Below are 16,416 nucleotides of genomic sequence, written 5' to 3'. Positions count from 1 at the left end.
GCCTTGATTTACTTATTAACAGGAATGATAATCATATTGTTGTAAATCTGCACTGAGTGGTATCACTAAAATAGTTACAGATTAACAGTTTCAAGAGTCTCAGGGTACGAAAAGCGCCCTGGATTTGAAAGTCAAAATTCAAGCAAATTACTCATTCTTCTATTTATTCTTCCCTTAAGTACTGTATGGTAATTTGAGCAAAACAATGTGCAGCTGATAAATTAAAAATGAATAATAAAATCTTTGTGATTTGGGCAAAGTCCATAATACGGGAGAACACTAATGCATATCTCAATACACTCTTTCAAGTTTTTTGATTTTGCTGCCAATGTACTATATAGTATGCTGTATAGTTTTTGGATTTTGCTGCCAGGATTATAGTAGGCAACCGTCAATCCTCTGGATCATGGTGTACACATAAGAGGTGTTGTCAGATGCTTGATGAATCCACTTGTGGCTGACAAGTTCAATTTGAGAGTGACACAGCTTGTTACGAGAATCCCAGTATTGGTGCTCTCCAATAATACTGTCATCTTATTTCCTTTTATGTATCTATCACAATCTTAATCTACAGCCTCCACCACATTTGAGATTGTATTTACCTGTCAATAATCAAGACTAGACCTTAGAGGAATATACTGAAACAACTTGAAACACAATCAAAACTTGGATAAAATGTAACAAAGTGGAAGTTTCAAATAATTATTCTAACTAGACTTTACATAGGTTGATAGGACAGAAATAAAGACAAAAATGCAACTTCAGGTTTCTTTAGGAAGAACAATTAAGGGTTATGGTATTAAAGCCACTCACATAAACAAATGTGCTAGCAATTTAAAAATGTTATTATCTTTGGTAGTTCTGCATTTTTCTCCTGATCTAATATAGGTTATATTTTACCCTTAGATGTGCAGCGTAAATTGTTTTGGATTAAGCCCATTTTAAAAACTTTACAGAACACAGCTTAAAACAGATGCTATCCACAGTAAAAGACAAGGAAATTAGTTTATTTCATGAAAATTTAGGAAATAAGGAAATTTAGTTTTCCTAAAGACTAAAGGAATCTATCATACATCTTCAGGAAAGGGTGTATCCTTGGGTTCAAAATCCAAAAGGTAAAATCAGATGGTGGGAATATGATAATAAGATATATGACAGAACCACAGAAAGTGTAAATGCATATCTTGACCTCTGTAAAATAAATGGCAGCGTTATATAAGTAAAGTTAATATGATTTTGAATGCAGCAGGGATGCCATTGGCAAATATGTATATTCTTGGGCATATACCAAAGGAATTCAAACTGAAACCATACCAGATTGCATTTGTACAGTGGACCTTATTAGTGATAATCAGGATTTTATTAGTCCATTGGAACAGTAGGACATCTCCAAAGGTTGAAATGTGTGGAAAAAAGAGTCATGTTCAGTAGTCTTAATTGTTTTAAAAAGCTGGGTGCTTTTTCAAAAGATTTCTAAGAATATTTTGGTAACTACCATATTAACTCAAACACAAGATAAGTATTTCACTTAATCAACATGGGGCAAAAGCCCTTCATCTTACATTTGCATACATGGAAATTTCATTAAAGACATTGTCCATCGTTAAACTATTGCCAAAAGTAGCATGTGCTTGGTAATGAAAGTCAACATGAAGTTGATTAAATACAGTCAACACTGAACATAAAACACATGGCCCATATTGGACAAACATGCTGATGGAAACCTATATATATTTTTTTTTTGCAAAAATATTTGTTCCTATATATACACATCTATATCACAGTACTTCAACCAAACTGTCCTGTGACTGCTATGTCTAACCTGACAGTCCAAAGCACAATTTCCACACTGCCCACTCATGCACCCATGCTCCCATGTGCCTGTATGCCTGCATGTCCATCTCCATCACCCTTACCCATCACAAAGATACACAATCGTTCCCGATATGCTAAACTCACCCTGTCCCCACTCCCCATTTCCCCATCTCCTATGCCTGTTTTTCTACTCCCTTTGTCATCATTGCCATCATCATCGTTGTCACTCTCTTCAGGGGGCCTGCCCCTGAAAAACCTTTGCCAAGCCATCCTCTTCCAGACGACTCTTGCTATCTCATTCCCAACATCTTCCACTTCTTTCCTGTAGTACACTTGCATCCCGTTCAGTCCCATTTTGACACAGGCATCTGTTGAGAAGTCTGTGCACTTGTATATGAACAGGTTCCTGGCCTTCCACAAGGCATTTCTGAAGCAGGAAATGAATTGGTTAAAGTGGGCCGTCATTGTCCCATTTTGCTTGGACAGGTGCCCAAACAGCGCCAATTATTGGTCAAGATCGTGATCCCTGTCACCGTCTTGAGGAGTAAAAACACTTTACTCCACACCCCTTTAGGAAAACGATAGTACCAGAGGAGGTGGTCGATTATCTCTGCTTTCCATGGGCAGGTATCCCCGGGGCAGTATGGTTGGTTTCTCTGACCCTCTAGGTAACACCTCACCTGCACCAAGAGCATGTGGTGGGCTACTTGCCAGTTCACATGTCTGTGCTCTTTCTGCAAGTCCTTATGGAAGATCCTCTGCCACACAGCCTAGCAGCCATCTTCAGGGAGTACCACAGGTGACACCACATCCCATATTCTCACCTCCTGCATTTTGTGATGGTTCATTAGAGACATCAGGCCTTCTTTCTATAGCTTGTACTTGTTGTGGAACTGCTCCAGGGTTCTATAGAACCACGGTGGTTCCCAGGTAGCTCATGAGTGGCAGCATGTGTACCTACAAATGCTATATCACATGGCTTGCAAAATAATTCATGAAGCAAACTGTTTTAGGCCCTGCCCTGGTTGCCAATTTGCAAATCTGGCTCATGTATTTGGCCCAGAGGAAAAGCAGAATATGTGGCATTCCTCGGCCCCTGTCCATTTCATCTTGTACCAGGTTTTCCTCTTCACTGTCTCCCATCTGGAGCTCCAGAAAAAAGATGCACATGGCCGTCTGGATTCTGTGGATGATTTGCTCCAAGGGGCGCAAGACTGTAGCACATGGATTCTTTGTTGCAGTGGAGGAATGCACACGTATACTGAGCAGTGCAGTGTCACCATGGTTTGAAATGCTGTTGACTTTCCTGGGGCCCAGCCCAGTGGTAAGTCATAAGCCTTTTGGCTTTGGATTAATATCATGCATAATTTTTATTACATGTACGAAGGTTAAAAGTGCTACTTAAAGGTGTATTTATGAAGTATCTGTGCTAAAGTTTGCAGCAGTTTCAAAAAAGAAAAAAATGCATCAATTCTGGATGAACTAAGTCTATGGGTAATATATTTAAATTACTACAGGTATGTTTATTTCAAGGTCAGTGTTATCAAATTTGCCTCTCACTTCCATGTGCTCAAGGAGAGAAAGGTCTGCCAATAAGTGTGTGTGGGGAGCGGGGGGAGAGGAGGGTAAGCAGGGGGAAAAGGTAGAGGTGGGGGAGGCAGAAGGCAAGGTGACTACCTGACCCTCCAGATTTATAATTTTCCCTGCTGTAACGATGGGAGGGGGACAAATTCAAGGCAAACCTGCAATAATTAGATTCTATACCTGGAAAATAACAGGTATAGAATCCCTTCCCCCCCAAAAAACCCCCTGAAAGAAAAGCAAATCACAAGAAAAAGTATACAATCCTGCCAATACAAAACTGAGGAGATGACCTTCCCATCCCAAAGTTATTAAAGTTATTCCAAAGTCTTATTTTAAATGATTAAATGCCTCTAGAAAGAATTGTGTCAGCTTTCAATTAAAATAATTTGTGCTGGAGTTTAAAGGAAAGTGGGAAAAGTGTTTACACATGCTTCCTATGGTAAAAGTGCATCTAATCATTAAAAGTGCTAGCAACATACGTTTGCCAATTGGGTAGTTTAGGACTGGAGCAAAGTTTTCTGCTTGTGAAAACTGATTGTACAATATTTGATAACAAATGTTCTGTCTCAAGACACAGGTTAATGCTACAGTTGAGAAACAGTAAAGATTTAATGGTCTATAAAGAACATTTAGGTTTTTTTATATATTTGGACATGAAATATATTGCATCATTGCACTAGTTCGATGTCATAAGGCTGTCTGTATGCTAATACATATGAAAGGGTTACTGAAACACTTGAACTAGTTTTGGATATAAGGAATTTAAAATATATATATTTCCATTAAATGATTAGGTTTATTTCCTTTGATTGAAGTTGTTTGTGAAAAATCTGTTTTTATATATAATTTATTTTGACCTTGATTTACATGATAACTAAGCATGTTCAGTTTATTTAATTTAATAAGTCTAAGACTAATGTGAATTAAAGGTGTTTGTAAGCAAATGAGCTGCAGTTTTCCCACTTGCTAGCAATAATCAGAAACTACCTGAACAGGCTATATTCCTATTCACTGCTGTGTTACATTTTAAGTCCTACTGCATCTGCAGAGCTACCAAAGGCACTAGTACCATTTAATAAAAGGTCTTCAGTTTTGTTAGTGAATACAACAGAGCATTTTGTGACCTGTCAGCACACAAGAGCATTAACTTAAGGCCATATTCTGATCTCACATGGGGGCAGAGTTGGCAAGTAAGCCATAAGGTTGCTTTCTGCCCTACAACTCTGACCTCTCTCCCCCTGCAGCAATACCTCTAATATGATGGCAAACAGCAATATGTGCAAACAAACAAAAATGATTATCACTTTAAAATGAGTTAAATATTGTCATCCATTACTTCTCACTTAGGAGAAGCCAAACAGTAATGTGTAGAATTCTCTATTCAGAATAGGTCCCCATAATCAAGTACTTTACCAATAAAGGATAATACAGAAGAAAAAAATATTATTGTATGAAATACCTGCATTCAATTAAATCTTAACACTTTATACTATACCTTGCAAACAGAATACTCATTAAACACTCTCTGATAAAGATAGCTTTGATACAGAACCCTGCAGGGTTGGATTCTACCTTGTAAGGTACTCTAAATAAAGATCATAGACTAAATTCATGACATTTATACCAGGACATTTATACCAGGACGTATCAAGACTAACTCACTTGGAAATTACTTTTGATTTAATAGTTTTGATCTTTTAAAAATAATATAGTACATACTATAAAAAACATGTTAATTTTAAATGCAATAAACTGTACTACAAGTCTTCTGCTAATTTCTGAGCCAGTTGAAGAATGAATCATAAATCATGTACAAAAGCAGAGTGTGCATCAGTAATATTCTCCTTTCTAATATAAAGGTAAAATTTTGATATTAGTGATTGCACTACCTTTTTGTAGCCCAGTAGTTGTTCTATAGTGTCCCTTCTTCTGTGGTTTATAAATTTACCTGATAATCATTACTGATAGCTTTGGCTCAGGTTTAAAAAAATGGATTAATATTTTATACCCTAAAGAAATGTAATTTTCTCCACTCCTAACTCATATACCAGGAAGAATCTTGCATGGTTTCAGTGATTTTTTAATACCTATAATTCCAGTTATTCTTATTAAACTAGTAAGACATTTCAAGATAGTATTTTTAATCTAAATATTTATTTATAGAGTTGATAGGAAAATGTAGCAAGGTTCATGTTTCAGGGGTAGCCATAACACTCCTTGGTGACCACATAATCCTTGCCCTGTCCCAGCTCTAGGGTGCCCTCCCCTTCTCACTCACCTGCTATGCCTTGATGTGCTTTTTTGATTAAAAGGGAAGCTGCTTAAGGGTCCTAGAGAAAGCCCTACTTATTCTAGCAGCCATCAGGTCCCTCACAGACCTTGCTGGTCTCAGTTGTGATTCTCTCGGTCTAAGTGGGTCCTCCTGACCTTCTCATCCCCAACCCCCAGCCACTTAAGGGCTATTACATGACTAAAACCACCCCTTACACCATGCCTCACAGATGTTACTGTGCCTCAGCCTCCTCCCCATTCTTTTCCTGGGCCCTTTAGCTCCAATCCATGGTGCTGGACCAAGCTTCTGGATTCCAGCCCCCTGTCTTCCTTATTTGGACCCCAGGCCCGTTGGCCCTGGTGTCAGTTCTTCTCAAACACTCTTGACCCTGTCCTTGTCCTGCTCTGGGCAATGAGCCTGCTCTGACTCTATTTGTCTGAGCCACTGCCCCTGTGTCTGCCCTGCTCTACTGAGCCTTCTTTGGCTCTCTCTGCCTGCCTTCTGCCCGAGCTAAGCTATCCTCTCTCTCTTGGCTGCCACCTGTTTTTGGGCCAAAGCCTAGTCCCTATCTTGGGCCCCAATCCCTGGTAGGCTTTGGATATTGGGACGTCCACCAACCCCTGATAGTCCCAAACCTAAACTTCCAAACTAAACTGTAACAAAGGAATAAGCACACTGGCTATAACAGGTTGACTTCTTTTAGTAGATGTTTAGGACTGTGAATCCAAAAAAAAGATGACAAAGCCAGTAGGGAAATATATATCGCCTAAGCGAGGGACTAACATTAGAGGGATGGGGGTGAGGAGGAGAACGCAACTAGGCTATAGGAGATACAGTGTTAGTCAACTAAGCCCAAGGGTGGGGGGAGGGGGGGAGGGGAAGGGGGAAGGGGAGGGAGGGGGTTTGCAACACTAAGAGAGAAAGAAGATAGATACACACATAATGGTGGAGGAAGTGGTTTGAAGAAAGTGTCTCTGTCCATATAGAGTCTCGTCGCAGGGGTCCTCTTCGGGTGGAGCGGGGTCGTCCATTGCTGAAGAATCCTCTCAAAAGTGAAGGTCCACCTGGTGCCGAGGGGGCATTCAGGAGGTCCCCTCTGGGTCTGGTCCGGTGGCAGTTTGTCTGATGGGGTCAGAGTACTGGCAGTGGACTGTGACGTGTTCCACATAGATGTGGCAGGACCAACAGACCTGTTGGACACCATAAGGCAGTGTATCAGTTTGGCGTAGCAGCGGAAGATGCAGCAGGCATGCAGGACACTCTTGTTGCAGGTGCCCCAGGGTCCAAGCGTTCCTACGATGAGTGCATTGACTGTCACGTCATAGTCACAGCCCCTCAGGTTATCAACCAGAGGGGCATACTTCTCCTGCTTGTGAGCCTGGAGATCAGTGAAGGGTTGGCGCTGGTTCTCAAAGGGGATGGTTACGTCCATGGTCATGACCTTCTTGGACTCTTCATTCGTGATGACTAAGTTGGGTCACATCGGGCTCTTGCAGCCCAGGATGAAACCTGTGCTGAGTCCAAACATCAACAGTAGCTTACTGTCAGAGTAAGCATACCTCCCCATGCCTCAGGTTATATCCCTGTAAGGGAGAAGAGTAGGCGGCGGGCCCCGAGCAACCCCACCTAGACGCCCCTGAGAATCCCCCACGCGCCCGGGCTCAAAGAGTGCAGTGGGAACTTACCCTTTGCAGGGACACAGCAGGAGGGAGCGTCGGAGATGCCCAGACCAGGATAAAAGAGGCACCGGAACCAGCCCAGGAGGCGGTGGATCCAGAAGGAGCAGGTGGAGGAGTTGACACCGGCAAGAGCACTCTCCAGTGGATCCGAGCCGCTTGGAGGCGTGGCCGGACTTTTTGGGGTAAGCGGAGCACCCCAGCGGGGCTCGAGACCCAGGGCATCGGGCCCGACAAGGACGAAGAAGGCTAAAGGCCACAGGGAGTGGCCAGGACCCTGTATGGGCCGGACATGTAGGGGACAGCAACGGAGCGGACGCCAGGACGCAGGAGTCACCGGTATATGTGTTTGTTTTTTTGCCTTCTTTTCCCTTTGGGTGATACGGGCGGAGCAGCCCGTCCCGGAGTAAAAAGGGGGAGTTCCCAACCTTCGGCAGATGGGGGAGCACCGGGGTCAGCTGTTGAGAATTGAAGCCGGTGGCACACCCCAGGTGCCCTCGGCCATGGTTTTTTCGTTGGCTGCACCTTGTTTTCCTTTTTGGAACATCACAAATGAATGACTGATCTGGTTGGACAGTTGCTCCCGGTGGATCGGACGAGGGTGTAGGGATGGACGAGCCCTCATCAACCTGGGACCCCGGAGTGAAGGAGTCTCATTTCTGGACTGTATGCGCTGGACCAACTGAACCTATCAGAGTCATCATCAAAGTCATGGCAGGAGAGACAGGCACGTACGAACACCCACCCAGCGATGAGTCACTCCTTCCACCTCCAATGGGTGGTCCTGAGATGGGGAGGTGGTAACATACTGCGGCTAAAGATTCAACCCCCTACAATCCCCCTGATAGCAAGCCTTCAGTGTCTTACCTTCTCCATAGGGGATTCTAAGAGTCAGGAGACTCCTTCCTGCAGTCGGTGACTGGGAGCTTTTTGCTCTGCAGTTTGCTGGGTTAGCCTGCCTGACCTGGCTCAGGCCCTAGGCTTACATACTATCTAAACCCTGCCACTTTCAGTCAGGTGGCATGCCAGCACAGCTGGGGTTTCTTGTTCGGGCTGGAAAGTTGGTTGCCATAGCTGCTTATAACTGCTGCTTCAGCAGCTTCCCTGCTACCCAAGCTAAACTCTGTCCTATTGGCATATTTCTTTAGCTGCCTATTCCCTTGGAACCAACTCTTCCCAGAAAAAGTCCTCCTGGCTGGCCACAGGTGCATCCTTCCCCACTAACTGATTAGGCAGCAGTGTTTCTTCACTGAAGTTCTTATGGCTAGCCCCTGTTCAGCTCTCTGGGCTCTACATGCTGCCATTTCTCTCATTAAAGTAATAGGAGCCCAAGGCTCTCAGTTATAAAAAGCAACAAGAAATAGCTTATAAAATCTACCAGTGCTGTCATAACTTGTCCCCAATGCCCTTAATATTTACCATTTGTTTAGTGCCATAATTGTGATCAACAAAGGACAGGCAAGCAGCACACATGAACAACCATGCCTTTGTCATGATATAATCATGACCATATGATAGTCCATACCTATGTGGCACAAAAAAGCATTGACCAGGCTGTTGGTGAGCCTCAATGCAACTCTATCAGACCTGAAACATCCGTGTTAAGGTTAAGCCTTGCCTGTACTGAACTGCGACTTCCTGGAATCCTGCTCCAACCTTTCTCCTTGCCTTGTTTCCTGTTTCCTGGCTCCAGCATAGATCACTTGTTCCAGACATCAGCCTGCCTTTTCAGCTGTGGTTTTGACTTTGGCTCAAAACCCTGGCTTCCAGTCCTACAGCTCCAGAATTGGTTGCACCCCAAATCTAAAAATAATATTCCAGGAACTGAGTAAAATTTTGGTCACAAAAATAACTATGGCGCCAATGAAGTGAGGCCACAAAAGGTTGTGATCTCTCTATGCCTATCTATCTTATTGAGTTGGTCTAAAAAGATGCATATCTACCCTGTTTTCTAACTGACTTCAGTAGTCCAGGATTTCATTTATGGTCCCTGCATCCAATGAGTTTACAATCTGAGGGACCAATCCAGCTAGCCTTTACCCAAATTTAGGACCTTGTTACAGTGTTAGTGCTAACTTGAGTTTGGAGCAGTGACACATTCAAGCCAACAGTGGCTTGGAGGATGGAAAGGTAAGAATCCCTCCCACCTCCCATTCTGGGCTTCCTCCCTATACCCGGGTCTCCCCCAGTACCTTCCACTTCACTCCTGGGAAGGGTGGACCTTACAGGTGAGTGACATGGGTGACTGCCCAGTACACCATGGTCAGGAGGTGCCACATGCAGTGTGAGCAGTCCACACTGACAGCAGTGCTCTCCTCCTTTCCCACCCTGCCCCATCTGATCCCCGCCCCAGGTAGGAGGACTGGTGCCCAGCCCAGCCCATCCCCTGCCTTTGCCTCTGCCTCCACCTCCAGGAACTGGGCTGGGAGTGTGGTACTGGGTGGTGCTTGCTCTGCTTTTCACCCCCACGCCCAGATCACTGATGAAGATGTTGAAAAGCACTGGTCCAAGTACCAACCCCTGGGGGACCCCACTGGCTACCTTCTGCCAGGTCAACACAGATCCATCTATTAGTAGTCTCTGGGTCTGACCCCACAGCCAGTTTCCCACTTATCTGACCATTCTCCTGATCCAGCCCAGCAGCTCCTCCTGAAGCTTTATTTCTGAAACTTTTACTAACACTACTGATACTTAAACTCAAAGAAAAATTGCCAATATACACATTTGCTGAAGGGGCCATTTTCCTTAAGTCCAGACCTGTCCCTAAGGCTCCTCCACTGCCTCATAGTGTTCCCCCATCTCTTTCCGCCACCTGCCCCTGCAGCATTACTTACATGTGACTGCCTATGTTATCTGTCCCAGGAAAATAGGCATGGAAGGGTTAACATTAGGGGTGTGTGCAAAATGAGACGTATTTGACTTGGATTTGGATTTGGCCTGAATTGGGGACAGTGATTCGATTCATTGATTCGGATCACTGTCCCCGATTCAATATGGCCAAATCCAAAACTGAAGATTTGATGCTGATTCAGAGAATCAGCAATTTGGCCATGGACACAGCTTTAAATGTTTTTTTCTACATACTTCAAGGTACCAGGCATGGCTCGAGAATGATGGGATGCTGAGGTGGATGGAGCATCCCATAGGAGGGCGGGGCGGGGGGGGGGGGGGGGCGGCTGCATGCTTGGCAGTGAGTCTGGAAGTGGACCAGAAATACTTCTGGTCCACTTCCATGTCCACCAGGGAGTGCATGGGGTGTCCCCCTGTACCCCTCTGGCTTGGCAGTCAACTGCAGGGGGACCACAGTTGCCCCCTCAGAGCAAGGAGACACCAGATACCAAGCAGGGGGGCACAGTAGGCCACCCCAGCTTCCTCCTCAGAAGACCCAGAAGTGGACCAAAGTGCTTCTGCTCCACTTCTGGGTCTGCTCCTGAGTGCACTGGGGAACCACCCATGCTTCTGTGGGATGCTTCATTTGCCCCACTAGTGCAGCATTCATGAGCTGCCCGGTACCTTGAGGTATGCAGAAAAAACGTTTAAAGCTGTGTATATATACGAATCATCGAATTTTTCTGAATCTCTCGGATTTGATTGGAAGAGATTAAGGGGTCTCCTGATTCAATTTGGATTCAGAGATTTAGCCACTAAACTGGGTCAAATATCCACCAAATCGAATCAGGGACCAAAGCTTCACAGACCCCTAGTTAACATGCCTGGCTGATCACCACTGCTGCCTGGCTGCTGCTCTTCTGGCCCAAAGAGCAGCAGAAGCTGGGTAGGCAGTTTAACTCTTCCCTGCCTAGTCCCCTCAAACAGGTAGTGTGTGCAGCTGCAAGTAGGCAGGCAGGGGAGCATGGGGAGGGGGGCAGTGAGCAAGGTTCTAGGGAGCTAAGGAGGGCAGGATGGGCAGTGGGCCCAATCTGGGCCAACAGGGAAGCAGAGGTAGGTGAAGTATTTACATTGAGATGTAGCCTAACATGAGTACACCAGCTTAGTGCATAGGCAATGTGTGAGTGCTGACGGTATGGGAGTACAACTCCACACTTCTGCTGCTGTCCCTGCTGTCACCAGGCTTTAGGTTTAGCTGGGCTGCAGCCCCACACCCCATTGTTGGTGCAGAAATTGCACTGCCATTGCCACCCCCACAGCTGCTTGGTCCTGGCTCTGGCCAGGCTGCAACCCTACATCCTGCTGCTGGCGGAGAAATCTGTGGGGGCACAAGTGCCCCCCCCCAAAGCATCACTTAGTGCAACACAAGCTGAGCAGCATGGTTCAGAGAGAATGTTGCCTGGGAGTCATGTAACTTTGAGCTGCATAATGAGAGATTTAAATCAGTTTCAGGTGTTAATGTGAGACAATCCAGGACTTAAGAACTTCAGGATGCATCCCAAATTTCCATGTAACAAGACCCTTAGACATGCAAATTGAATGAAACTGAAATCAAGGAGAACTTGATTGAGCCTATAGACTGAGACTTTGATTCAAGGTAGTATCCCCATTCATACATTTAAGGGTTGCTCTGAACTGGAGTCACAAGAGGGTCAAGCAAAAGGGAAGGTGATAGTCATGATGATAACATTGTGATTGCTTTGATTAGATAGGTATGATTCTCGATTCTATTTCAATGAATAATGCTAAAAATTCATTTCAGTGAGTCCTTTCCAAGTCTCGTGTAAATATAATGTCACAAGTTCAAATTACAAAAATACTTCCAACTTTATTTCCAAATATGACATCAAATCAGTCACTCACACTCTACGCATTTGACAACTTTACATCAATATTGAAGTACCACATTTTAACCACATTTTAACCTTTGATCTTAAATTGCCTACCTCTGTTTTGAACATATATAACACAGCAGTCTAGGTTACATGTTATTGTAAACCCAGAAGCAAAACTAAATGAAAACTGTCACAGTGGAAACTATCTATAGTGCCTTTTCAGGAACTCTCTCTCTAGTTGTCATTTGTCATAACATGACAAGACAATAAAAAAAGTCATATATGACAATAAAACAAACATGCCAGAACATGACAAAACAATAAAAAAAGATTTAAAAGATTCAGTGGGCCCCATTTATGAAATGATGGAAATAGTTATTATAGGAGATTAAAATCTTTGCCTTACAACATCCCTTTCACCTTATATTAGTATTCTTTATTTTCAGGGGGCTATGATCACCTTCAAGAGTATTATTGCTCTCCCAGTAGAAACTGGAAGTGTGCAAGTAGAAGAAACATGCCAGCTCTACGAGAAAGGTCTTCCAAGTTAACACTTGGAAGATCTCTCCTGAGAGAAACTCTTTTGCAAGAACCAACTGGTGGTCATACTTCTGCGTGACTCCCCCATGACCTGGAGGAGTGAAGCAGCAGCATGCCCTGTGCCTTCCGCAGAAGGAGGGACTGCAATCTGGGAAAGGAGGGGAAAAGCGGCATTTTTCTGCAGCTCAATTCCCACCCATGCAAGGGCGCTCACAACCCATTCCCCAGAATGGGGTGTCCCTAATTTGAGGAACAGGTGGGACCTGCCTCACTACTCTACTCCCCCTCCCCCAGCTGATGCAAGCCTTTACTCTGCTACTCCAGTCCCCACCCAGATCAGTCTGAGATAGAAGTGGAGCACTGTCAAAACTTCCCATGCACCCACCTGGGGTTCCTGAGCTTCAATCCTCTTGGGACTGGGAAGACTGGAGCAGCAATTGCTCCCCACATCTTCCCCAGACTGAGATCATCCCAGTCTTCCCTAACCTGGAAAAGATGAGGGAGAGGGTGGGAAAAGAGTCCATTGCAGGTTGAACGCTGGTACTGCTCCCTCTTCTAGAAAGATTTTTAGCGATGAACATTTCTTAGAAACGTACTCCTCTAGAAATGGACACCTGTTCAAGTCCTATACTGGGGAGAAAATAAGAGAAAGTTAAAATTTTAAATGAGTTTTAAAAAAATCCATTATGAATTTCTGCATCAATGTAGAAACTTGTATTTGTCCACAGAAAAATATTTACTGTGATCACAGTTGCAAAGGGAAAAAAAATCATTCACTATATCTGAATATATATATTATGAAATGCCACTGTTTATTAAATTGGCAGGTTTTGGTTTTGTTTGTTTGGGGGGGGGGGTTGAGAATTTCAGAGTTTGCATGCAAAACTATGTGGCAAAACCACTTACTATTTTTGCACAGCTCTCGCCATAACCTTACAGAGGACATTATTAGGCCCATGTCCCTAGGACTGCTGTGCTAGACCTTTGAGTTAAAAACAAACCTTCTGACCCTGATTTATTTACACTAAGGATACATTACTGTTACCCAGAAATGTAAAGCAGTCTTAGATGGGTGGAAAAGTAACTTTTTTTTCACTCAGAGGCCTCTTTACAGTGCCAGAATGGTGCATGTAAGTGAGAATTGAGCCCACTAGCTCAGTTTTGCATGCTGAAAGGATAGAGGTTGAGCAGTCTCTGAGAGCTCAAAATCCCAAAATACTCCAGGTTTGACCATCAAGGTATGATAAGACAGGGGAAAGGATACTTTGTTTTGTTCTAAAAGTAAGTACATAATTGAATTGTCTTCCTTAAAGATGCTGTTTACCTTTCTTGGGTTTCTGAAAGGATAATTTAAACAAGATTCTAATTTTCTTTAAAATATGGAAACATTTTTGTTCTTTTTTAAATTGAACTATTTGGTCTTTTTAGAATGTGTGGAATTATGGGTAGTTATGAAATAGAAAGGAAAAGGACACCTGAGAACATTCAGTTTAGTTTCCATGACCATCCGAATGTCAGCATTAGTGAGCGTGGCTACAATTAGAGCTCTTTAGATAGCCTACATTGTCTGCTCAGTCTTCATGGAAGGACTATACCATACTCCTTTTGGTATAGAGAGTACCAGTTCATTAATTTTTTTTCCATAGGGCTATGTGTACAAATTGTGATCATATGTTTCCCAGTGTGATGACGAACACTGAAACTATAGAATACACAAACTCTTTTCTACTACAGATGTCTAAATTCCACTAACATTCCTCATCCATCTGGTCCCACTGCTTGCAGTGGCAATTCAAATAGGATTAGGTCCCATAAGACAAGAACTTTAGGTTATTACAGACTCAGGACTGGATTAAAACTGTTGACATACACAGAAGAGTTTCCAATTACCGGTTTCCTACTGTCTCCAGTTTTACTTCCTCCTGCTCCCTCATTCTATTTAACACGTAAATGAAACATATGTAACATATCAGCAGGAGTTTCTTCTACAGGGTCTCAGATGTACATTTCTTATCAAATATTTTCCTAACCAGAGTACATATTTCCAGAGCATTCTGCTTGGGTTTCTATACATACAAGATGTAAGCCTACAATTTCAGTGCAAGGGCACTAATTTTTCCCACAACTGGGAGAAGTTCCAAGAAGTACTTATTTACCTCATGCACCCTTAGTCACATGGGCCAGCTGCCTTAATTCACAAAACATTCAAAATGTAACAGTATAGCTATTTCATTAAAAATAGCCAGAGAATTGCCATATTGTCAGATTTCAGGCCTCCCACAACTTGTTTTAGTTATAACTAACTAGCAAATAATTAGAGATAACTTTAAAGTATTGATTTCTTCAACTTAATATACTAGATTGATGTAACTTACTATTTTTCCACCTTCTTATCAGTCCCTAGGCACAATGGAATGAGTAGAAGATAAAACAATGGTCAAGGCATTCAGGCCTAATTTTGAACTACTTGAACATACAGTGTATTAAATTCTGCTTTCATTTATACTCATGCAATTCAGATGTGCTTCAGTACAGTTTTACAAGGGCAACAACATTTGACTCAGAGTCAGAGAACACACTGAAAGCATATTTGAATGCTAGATCAAGTTGACTAAGAATGTATTTCTGTCCATAAAATGTTGGGGTGTAGGGGGGAGAGGAGAGGGGGCAATTGGGGGTACAACAGGGACCATTTTGTGGGGTTTATTTTTTGTTAAAAAATGTTCTCTACACCCCAAGGGGGAAACCCCCCCCTCCTTTTTTCAATGGAAATAGGTAGGTCTGCATGAAAAATTGTATATGTATTAAGGAGTTACTGTTTATTGGTAATTAGAGATTTGAAACTGGCTGCTACTGGAAACATACAAATTACCAACTTGTTGCCAGAATCTGTAATGTATGGCACAGATGTATGACATACATATTTGTTTCCAGTTTAATCCTATTACCTTTTTACACATATACAACTTTTACTCAAGTCAATGGGTATTGTTTGTACAACTGGACTTCAGGAACTATGAGAGCAAACTATGAGTGAAGAATACATGAATAAGTGGTCTTGAATAAGAGTCCTTGAATGGATTAGCATGGATCTCTGGGGCACTGCATTTTTATTATTTTAATCGTATACAGACTAAAAGGGTAAAAAATTAAATCTGCTTCTCAGGGGTTTCTGTATTCGTAAGTGCACTGTTGAATTTATGTCTATATTACAATACAGTGCCCTTCAACTCAGATTTCTTTTTTGCTTTTGTGAGCTTAATCTAGTATTATAAAGCACTTCTACACAGTCCTCTGTGTAACAGACATATGTTCTTTTCTTCTCTGAGTAGAAATCCTTATCCAGGGGGTCTTTGTTAGTGGTTCTGAAGCAAATGCATAAAGTGCTCAGTTGCTTAAAATAAATACATCATATTGTGTTATTTTAAGTTCGCATAATTCATGTAATTAGAATTCTGAAATATTGGTCCTGTTGCTTTCAAACTCATTTCTTTACCTTTCATTTAGCCTTATTTTTATGTTTTTGATCTAACCATCTCCCCAGTAATAACTAGGAATAATGGACCTGGTTTTCCATGGTCTTGCACCTTGTGGAGTCAGTGACATTCATTCAAAGGAACATAAAATGCAACCAAATCTGAAATATATAAGCTGATGTCAGAAAGTGCAAGATAGTGAAGTATTAGGTTCTGAATCTTACATTTGCCAGAATAAAAGATAGTAGCAATATGTAGTATAGGCCTACAGACATGAAATAACCCTGTATTTTGAAAGCCAAAGGGTTGACCTATTGATAAATGCACGG

This window comes from Crocodylus siamensis, chromosome 3 (genome assembly GCF_052110815.1).
Source record: "Crocodylus siamensis isolate JL-2025a chromosome 3, ASM5211081v1, whole genome shotgun sequence".
In the NCBI taxonomy this organism is placed as follows: domain Eukaryota; kingdom Metazoa; phylum Chordata; order Crocodylia; family Crocodylidae; genus Crocodylus; species Crocodylus siamensis.
The sequence above is the reverse complement of the archived record's forward strand: the minus strand, read 5'-3'. Positions refer to the sequence as shown.